Source organism: Arachis ipaensis, chromosome B2 (genome assembly GCF_059453495.1).
Source record: "Arachis ipaensis isolate K30076 ecotype BB chromosome B2, ASM5945349v1, whole genome shotgun sequence".
In the NCBI taxonomy this organism is placed as follows: Eukaryota; Viridiplantae; Streptophyta; class Magnoliopsida; order Fabales; family Fabaceae; genus Arachis; species Arachis ipaensis.
Genome location: NC_142437.1, coordinates 2,785,993 through 2,796,839, shown reverse-complemented (window position 1 = coordinate 2,796,839; position 10,847 = coordinate 2,785,993).

The window sequence follows — 10,847 nt, the reverse complement described above, 5'->3', positions numbered from 1 at the left end:
AAGACAAAGATAATTAACGATACAGGGGTCTGAGGGTCCTAATAATTAAATATTGATGTCCTTTGTGGGACTGTCTTTCTAGCTCTCTATTAATTTGGAAGGTGCATACAAAGTAATTTTCATTTTTGCCATTAACTTCTCTATTGTTACCTTTAATTTTTGCCATGTGATTGAAAACTTAATTCATTAATTTTGTATAATGTGATATGATGAAGAGCTGCACCTTCCAATAATTCAGGTTCAGGCAAGAGGACATTGACTTCAAGTTGTCCCACCTGGCTCGCACTAATTTTAGTCCTTGATTCAAATTTATTTCATGCAGGCAACATAAATGCATCTTGGGGTAAGTTTCAATTTTCAACTAACGTGTTATGTTATGGGACCGGGTTCAATAGTACTACCAAACTAATCTCTCTCAAATGCATCAAATCGGAGTAGTTATGCTAATATTAGTTACTAGTCACCACTCAGTACTATATTAAGAGTTAAGTATTTGAACTATTACAAGTTTACAACTAGTTGTGAAGCGTATCATGGATTTAGTTTCAGTAAAAATAAAAAAACAATCTAAACACCAAATAATAGAGATAGAGACAGACTTTTGTTTATAAGCATTGACAAAATACAAAGATGAAAGAAACATAACAAACTAAGAGTTAATAGTTAAATTAGTGTCGGAAAGATAAAATATTTTTCAAATTCGTCTCTGAAAGATTTTTTTAATTAAATTGATCCTTCAAAAATTACGAATTAATGATATCTGTCCTTCAATTACTCCACTCACAATTTTCATCAATGATTGATGATGTGAAATGTTAATTGATAGATATCATAGCATACATGACCATAACATGTTCAATTGGATGGTGATTATTACGAAAATCTATCAATTTAGTCACTAGTTCATATTAGAAATAAGAGTTTTGTAATTGGAAAAAATGACTAAATTAAAAAATTTTCATAAACATATTTAGTCAATATCCAATTAGATATATTAAGCATTATATATGTTATCAATTACACTATGTTTGTTTGAGAGGAAAATGGAAGGAAAGAAAAGGGAGGAAAGAAAATGGGAAGGAAAATGATTATTTTTCTTTGTTTCGTTAAGAAGGAAAATTAAAGAGGAAAGAAAATGGATGGAAAAAAACTGGTGGGGCTCTCCAACATTGGAAAGAAAATGGAGAGAAAACTAATGTTTCTCTCTCTATTTCCAATACTACCCTTTCACTTTTTTAATATATTTTATAATATAGGGGTAAAATTATTTTTTTATAACATTTTTTTCCGTCTTATTTTCCTTCCATCTAAACACATCTAAAGAAAATAAAAATTCACTCTATTTCTTTCCTTTCTTACTATATTTTTTAGAGACTAATTTGACTATTACCCAACAAACTAAAGAAGTCTAAAATAATTATTTCTAATACAAGCTAATAATGCATGCAATGAAATGAATTTGTAGTAAACAGCAAGGTAGTTGAGATTGAAATTGAATTATAAATTAAACATGTAAGATGTAAAACCGTAACTAGATTTAAATCAAAAAATCATTTGATTTTATAGAAATTTTTTAAATTTATTGGCTTATCCAAAATTATAATATTAAAAGATTTTAACACTTAAGATTTAAATTTTGTAGTAATGTCTCAGTCTCGTACTTATGTTTTGTAGAATTAAATTAAATATGGGTAAACTAAAGTTAAATTTAAAAGATATTTTGTTTAAAATAATTTGTAGTACAAAAGATTTGGATGTTTGAGTTGTACAAAGTGATATTTTTATTTGGTAGTTTGATTTTTGCATTTGTTTTAGTTGATGAACTTAGTCTTATTATGTGGCGCTCGTCCTCCTTCTTCTTTATTGATTATTGTTAGAGTTGTTGCTTTCTTCTTTTTGTTGTAGATTATTGTGAAGGCATGTTTTTTATGAATTATTGGGTTGTAGCACTTTCTATTGTGTTGTTTGTTCCATCTTTGCATATATGTTGTCTTGAATTTGTATGGTTTTCTTTCTCCTTAATCTCTTGACGTGCATGCAGCTTTCCAATGACATCTACAATAAAAAGAACAAAAAATGTGTAGAATTTTTTTTTAAATAAGTTATTTTTAATAAGAATAATTGAAATAGTATAAAGTGAAATTACCTGTTAATATTTTTTTTACCAACTCTATCGGACAATATCTCATGTGATGTAAATTCAAAATAGTATTGAAAAATGTTTAAAATTGAATCTTTAATTTCTTTCACAACAGTTATGAGTAAAAAATTTGCTTTCACTGTACCTTTAATTGGTCTATACAAATCATTTGCATCTTCTATTTTTAAATTTTTTTATAGTATAGACTTTTCCTTCTTATAACAAATATTTGAATTTGTTCATCATATTTCTCTTCACAATTACATGAAGAGATGTTCCCTATGGTGTTAGTAAATCATAGTTAATAATTAGTTAAAAGAACTGACTACATTTTTTTTTAAGTTATTAAAAAAGAAACAATGAATAGCATATTAAAAGAAATATAATTTTAACGATATTAAAATACAATTATATATAAAGTATTATAAAATAATATAAAAAGTAAAAATAATTAAAGTATTTTTTCGTAAATTCAATTTAAAAACACAATAAATATGTTTGTTTTGTACATTTTCATCTAATATAATCATTTCTAAGCAAAGAGACTCTTCTTCATTTATGGGTTTTAATGTTTCCCATAGACGAACCACGCAAACTTTGATAAACCAATTTGCATGTATTTCTATTGTATATTTTTTTGTATATTTTATTTTTTTTGCTGATTTGAAAATAATAGTTGATTTGGCAAAAATTGAGTGGTCGATACTAAAATTTTTCCAAATAAACAATGTTACTGACATGACATTAGTAGAAGAAAAAAAATGTCTTAACAATAATGTGGGTAAACTTATCCATCTACTTTTATATATTAAGAATAGATAAGAGTGTTGGAAGCTATATAGTCCTCCATAGTGTAAAATCCGGGCTACGCCTAGATCAAACACTATTCCATTATAAAATTTATTGATATTAATAATTATTATTTTTAATTTAAAAAGGTCTTTATATATAAAAATTTATTCTACCGTGTATAAAATTATTTTATTTTATATTTATAGAGAACGAAATAATTTTATTATTTTTTTAGTTTATATTAAAAGATTTTATTTAAAAATAAAAACTATTGTGTTTGTGTTTAAATATGTTACTATTATATAATCCAAAAAAAAAAATTAAAACTTTAATAAAAGTAGTGTATATTCTAATCACAAACAATAAATACTAACTAAATAATATTTATTTATATTATTAGTCTCTAGTGTATAACTTGTGCTACTCGAAATTATGTATTTAATTTATTTTATTATATTTATGTATAGTTTGTTTATAAAAAAATAATATATATTTATTAAAAAAATTAAATTACTTAGTATACAAAAAAAATTAAATCATTAATCCTTTTTGTTATATTGATGTTTAATTTAGTTAATATTTTTTTTGAAATGGTAACCTTTAAAATACATTGTAACTAAATTTTGAAAATAGATAAATTAACTATTATGAAAACGTAAAATTAACTATTATAAAAGAGGTTAATATTTTAATAAAAAATAATTATATTAATTAAAATATTAATTATAAAAAAATACTAATTATAAAAAAATAGTGAAGCAGTGAAAAACAAATGATTTTAATGCAATCTAATCTTCACATGTTCTTTGAATCTCTACCTATTTGATAGTTGATAATTTTTATTAACATTCAAATTTTCCTTATTATATATATAATTTGTAACAAATTTTTTCATATTCATAAGTTACAATGATTTCATAAGTATTTTGTGAGTTAAATAATATTTAATTATTTATTTTATCAACCTAAAGGAGTATTTATTTCTTTTAAAATAAAATCTTAAAATTCTATCTTTTAAAACCAATTTATACTATATTAGACAAACTTTTATAATTTGTACCATCTTAAATAAAATATTTATATTAAAAAATTATTTGATTAATAAATATTGTTTAGACTAAAAAAAATGTTTGTTAAAATCTGTTTCATTGATTTTTTTTCTTTAGACGAATTAGACATTATTATTATGTATTAATATATTATACTTAATTATAGTAAACTTAGATCCAATGTGAACGATCTTTGTTATCATAAGTTAAATATGATTTTAATGTTGTCACTTACACACAAAATTTTAACACTACATATTCTTAAAATCTATAATTATAAATAATATTTTTTTAATATTTAATTTTGTATAATGTGATGTGATGAGGAGCTGCTCCTTCCAATAATTCAGGTTCAGGCAAGAGGACATTGACTTCAAGTCGTCCCAGCTGGCTCACTAACTTTAGTCCCTTGATTCTACTTTATTTCATGCAGGCAACATAAATGCATCTTGGGGTAAGTTTCAATTTTCAACTAACGTGTTATGTTATGGGACTGGGTTCAATAGTACTACCAAACTAATCTCTCTCAAATACATCAAATCTAAGTAGTTATGCTAATATTAGTTACTAGTCACCACTCACCACTCAGTACTATATTAAGAGTTATGTATTTCTTATACAAAAGATGAAAGAAACATAACAAACTAAAGAAGTCTAAAATAATTATTTCTTATTCAAGCTAATAATGCATGCAATGAAATGAATTTGTAGTGAACAGCAAGGTAGTTGAGATTGAAATTGAAGAATAAATTAAACATGTAAAATGTAAAACCGTAACTAGATTTAAATCGAAAAATCATTTAATTTCATAAAAATTTTTAAAATTTATTGGCTTATCCAAAATTGTAATATTAAAAGATTTTAAGAATTGAATTTAAATTTTGTAGTAATGGCTCATACTTGTGTTTTTAACTCATGAAAGACTTAAAGAAATTGCAAGTTGAGGAAGGTTTCAACTTTGTACGAACAAGGCAATAGTACGATTTTCTGCAACTTTATCAGTGATTGAGTGAGAGTTTGAGACACTCATGATTATTTCTTTTTTACTTGTTATTTCTTTCTACACAAAAAAAGGGGCTCTTTTTGAGAGATAAACTACACTTTAAATTGTTAAATAAGAGTGTTGGAAGCTATATATATCATGACCTATTCTCTGTTTTCTGAAGTACTGTTTTAATAGGTTTGCGCTATTCCCTTACAGTTATTACTGGTTCAATTCAGAAATTAAAAGAAAAAGAAGACCTACAGCTATAGAATTGCAAGTTGAGGAAGCTTTTAACTATTGCACGAACAAAATTTCGACATTTGCATGTTGTAAAGAACTATAGATAATTACAGCATTAGGCGCTCATGATGATTCTTTTATTGGAATATTTAGAAATACACTAGTATTTTTACCCGTAATACTATTACGGAAATATAAGTCTTTTAAAATGAAGTAAGTCCTGATATTATAAATTATGACACGAAAAATTTATAGCATTAAACGATTTTTATAAAATGGTTTTAAGGGCAAAAGTCCCCATCGGCTAAGAAGACCAGAATCTTAAACAAAATTAAATAATAAATTTTAGTTATTATTTTCAAATGAAAGAGTTTAATTTTTTTACTTAATCTTAACATTCGTTATCTAAAATTTAAAAGAATTTAACGTGTATATTTTTATATTTGATTAGGTATTAAGTTTGTTACACAAATAGAAATAATTAATTTTTATACTTGCTATTTAAAAATAATTTTTTTTATATATATAAAATTATAATTAGATATTAACATAAAAAAATTTATATTGATAGTTATAAAAGTAACTCATTTTTTGAAAAACAATTGAATCTTGATTCTAACTTTTAATCACAACATTATTTTTTTTTTAAATTATATATAATAAATATTTAAAAGAAAAGAAATAAAAAATATATATTAAAAAGATAAGCAGTAAAAATTTAAATTTAAATAAAACATATGTATATAATAATATTTTTTATTTAAATTATATTATGTTGTTAATTTTATTTTTTGTAGAACATAAAGGTAGAGAAAAATAGAAAAAGAGAGAAAAGAGAGAGAAAGATAAAGAAGAAGAATGAGAGAGGGAGTTTGTTAATTTTGAAAGTTGAGAAAATTTTTTATTTTAATTATAATAAAAATATCTAATGACAAATTTTGATTTGTCAAATTACTAATATAAAATATGAATTATAAATTATATATAGAGTAGGAAGGATAGAGAGAAATAGAAAAAAAAGAGAGGTAGATAAGAAAATATAAGAAGGATGTTTACTAATTTTAGAGAAAAATATTTTCTCTAAATTTTAATAAGAGAGTGTAATATGACACATTTTAGTTATTAAATTAGTTAGTAATATATAAATATAATATATAATATAGCTATATTTCAATTTTAGTATTTTAATTTAATTTAAATACAATTAGAGAATGTTATATTGTATATTTTGACTGTCAAAATCGTAATTAGTCATTGATAATGATAATGATATATAAGAGAGATAGAGTGAGTGAAGGAATGAGAGAGATAGAGAAAGGAAGAGAGAAGTGGGGAGAGTTCTTTAATTTTGGAGGAAAAGATTTGATTTCAATTGTAATGAAGGAGTGGCACATTTTGGCCTTAAAATTAGTAATATATAATATATATATATAAATATAATATATAATATAGCTATATTTCAATTTTAGTATTTTAATTTTAATTTTAATTTAATTTAAATACAATAAGAGAATGTTATGTTGTATATTTTGATGGTCAAATTCGTAATTAGTTAGGAGGGATAGAGTGAATGAAGAAATGAGAGAGATAGAGAAAGGAAGAGAGAAGAAAGGAGAGTTCTTTGATTTTGGAGGAAAAGATTTGATTTCAATTGTAATGAGAGAGTGACATGTGGCACATTTTGACCTTAAAATTAGAGATACTAGAATGAGTTAGAAGATGTGTCTTGAATTTGTATAGTTTTCTTTCTCCTTAATCTCTTGATGGGGTGGTGCTTCAATGTCATTATTTTTCTGAAATGTCATTAGATTTAAAGCAGTTGTGCCCAATAAGTTTTTTGCGTCGCCATCAAATAGTACAAAAGTTGTTGTAACACTTTGATCTAAAACCTTTAATTGAATTCTGAATCTAAAATAAGTATTGGGCTAACAACTAATAATTTGATAGATGATATTATGAAAAGTATATAGAGTTACCTTATTGTTGGATATTATGGTGTTTGATTACATGTGCCACAAATGTAGTTGTTTCTTTTTTAATATATGCTTTCTTCGGACACTTTTTACATTTAACACAGTTCTATCCTAATTTGTCATCAATTTCGTTTATAGTTGCTAAAATTATGAAGATCTTTTCCTATTCCAATATTCAATTTATGTTATCATTAGGTATATGATATTTGAGAAAGTGTGAATGTATGATGCATGTTGTGATTTTTTTTTGTCATACCTGATCATCAGATTCTCATTGCATGACTATTAGATCTAATCATTCTGCTCTAAAAGAATGATGCTCTATTGAGTAAGTTTGAGATATGCAGTTCGAAAATAAATTTTTTGTGCTAAATTTGATGTTATGTGAAGGAATAGTGATAAGAGACTTATATATGTAGTTTAAATGGTATAGAATTTAAATACTTATAATGTAAAATTTATTATGATTAATAATATTATTATGACATTTGTAATATGGATGTTTATTACCTTTGGTGAGTTATTTATAAAAATTAATAAATTAATTGTTACGGTTATAAATTTATTGTATTGTTTATAACGGTAAGATATAATAAATATAGGAATAATATGAATTCAATGTATTTGGAAGTTACAAATTTATTGGATTCTATTTTTTAGTTTTTAATTTGTATGTTTTATTCTTTTGCTAATTTAAAAATAATAGTTGATTTGACAAGAATTGAGTGGTTAATTCTAAAGTTGTGTCAAATAATAATTATTCTAAAGTTGGCAATGCAATTAACGTAGTCAATGGCCTAAACTTATAGAGTTGAGGTCAACATAATTATTGTAATAATTATATAATTAGATTTGTATCCATGCATGATGTATCTTATATGTACAAATATACGCAACAAAAGCTAAAAGTTAAACATTTTTAGTAAAAAAAAAAAAAAGAAAATAGTTAATTAGTGTTTTGAGATAAACATGCATGCATGATGCATCTTATATACTACAAATGTATCTAATATGAAAATGTATGTTTAATATCATATATTTTTTGGTTTCGTTTTGATACTCTTTTAATAAATTTGTTTTTTTTTTTAGCTTTCAAATATTCTTTTCAAAATTTATATTGGTAAAATAAAATAGAATTTGTTTTTAATAATAAGTAAAAACTACAATAATAGTTCTTTGTACCTAGTGTTACTTCTAAAAATTAAAATGATTTTTTTTTATCAAAGATACAGAGACTCGAACTCGCGACCAATATGGGAGACTATGCTATTTGAGGTATAACTCATTGGCAAAAATTAAAATGATTATAATAAACATAATTATAATAATAAAATATAATTTTCATTTTTTAAACTTTTAATTTATAAATTAATTGTTGCGGTTATAAATTTATTGTGTTGTTTATAACGGTAAGATATAATAAATATAGAAATATGAATTCAATGTATTTGGAGGTTACAAATTTATTGGATTCTATTTTTTAGTTTTTTATTTGTATATTTTATTTTTTTTGCTGATTTGGAAATAGTAGTTGATTTGGCAAGAATGGAGTGGTTGATTCTAAAGTTGTGCCAAGTAAACAATATTGTTGACATGGCATTAGTAGGAGGAAAGAAATGTCTCAAAAGTAATATGGTGCATGCTTATGTATCTACTTTTATATATTAAGAATAGATAGATATAATAGATTATCATGAAATTCTATGGAGTTTAAAACCAAGAGTATTTTTCAACGAAATTAAAGTGGTATATGCATGCTACATTGTTACATAACTAACTGTTAAAATTATTCTTCTGAAGGTGTCACTGATTCCTTAGTAACAAGACAAGTATCGGTAGTAACCTAGAAAATTCATAGCAGTGGAGTGCTTATTTGGCTTTGCTCTAACTTTTCATTCTTTAAATCCTTTCTTGCAAATGGTGTTGTTTTCGTGTCACCGACGGACACTATATAAAACTAGGAATATTTTAGTACCACATTTTAAAGCTAGTTGATAGCTGATGCATCATTTTCAGTAATATTTCTGAGTTTAGTACAACCAATTTGAATTTAGTTTCCTTCGGTTATATGCGCAACTCTTTGTACAAGGATATGAACACATCAACAAAATGAAACCAATGAAACACGAGCAAAACTTCAGCAGAAAAGCAGCTGCTGTTTACAAACTTTCTGGTAGTTCCACAAGAGAGCTCAGATTGCCATCACAACTCTGAATTGAAGAACTATGAGTTAAGAATCCCCAGTTAATCGAGAATAGATTAGACCATCTGATTATTCACTTGATCAGGTTAATATACTAATGGGAATGTAGAGAGACACTCCAAAAATTGTTTTGCCTGGGCCTCACACATAGGAAGATGATCAGAACTTGCTTGATAAATACACAATGATGTGTTCAACATTGTTGCCTTCCTTTTTAGCTTCAAAAACAGAACCGAAAGAGACAAATTCAGCTTTAGGAAAATTTGACATCAAAATAATAATACTACAATGGTAAATTTTACAAAAGTACTTACATGCTCACCAAGTTGCAACGGCCAAAGAAGCTGCATAATGCACATTTTCATGGCTGAATCTATAAAGAAAACAGATCCATTTATCTCTTCAGGCCCCTGGAAAATATATTTGAGTTGGTATCTAAAAGTGACACTACGAGATAGTGCAATTTAAAATATCAATCCCCATAGATCCATCAAGTTTATAGTTACCTTCATAGAGAGTTTATCTGCAACTCTTCTTGCAGCATTCTCCGAGCGAAGGACAGTCTTGAATTTGAAGTAGTAACAGAGAAGAAGGCAGCTTTTCTCCTTCCATATTCTCCAAACTGAAGTAAATTATAAAGAGAAATAGAGTAACTATACCAACCTGAAGTTAAAATAGAAATCTCCTCTTCTGATCCCAATATATTAGTCCAGTTTACCACATTGAAAGAACTTGTAGATTGAATGAAGGTAATGTAAATATGGTTTCTATTGTACAAGATTATGTGCTGATATCTCATCATATAATCATACATGGCAAAAACAGTAAATTTGATTCATCCATTTGCTTAATACATCTAGAGAAATACTCAAAAGTTCTGGATACACAACAATGAATTCTTGTCTTCCTCTTTAAATTGTGGCAGCATGAGAAACATAAAGATTATCAAAACTCATCACCAATACGCTCGAGCTTATCAAACCTTGAATCCACAGGGACTTAAGAGATGGCATCTGTCCAAGTGAAGGCAGCATGCAGCAATTCTTGCAATACACCAGAGATACACGTGTCATGTTTTGGTAAGAGGAATGCCCAAACCAATCTGGAAATATTGTACCTCTGTATCCATCAATTGCCAACTCTTTCAAGCCATGGTGCAGTCGCAGGCTGTCGAGGATATCTCTTTCCGTTTGTGTGTTTGAAACCATATCATCGTCTGAACACCATTTCAACAATAAGTAGTCAATGTGATTTTTATCTATTATCCTTGCACTCCTTGCTTCTTTGCCTTCAACAACATTTTCCAACTTCTTAATCTCAAATGTTCCATGAAGATTTACAAGGCCTCCTAATTCTTGGATTCCATTCTCTTCTTGTCTTCCCACAACAAAATCACTTAAGAATTGCAACTCTTTCAATTTGCTTATTCCTCCAGGCATTTCTTTCAAAGGGAGTTTTTCAAATA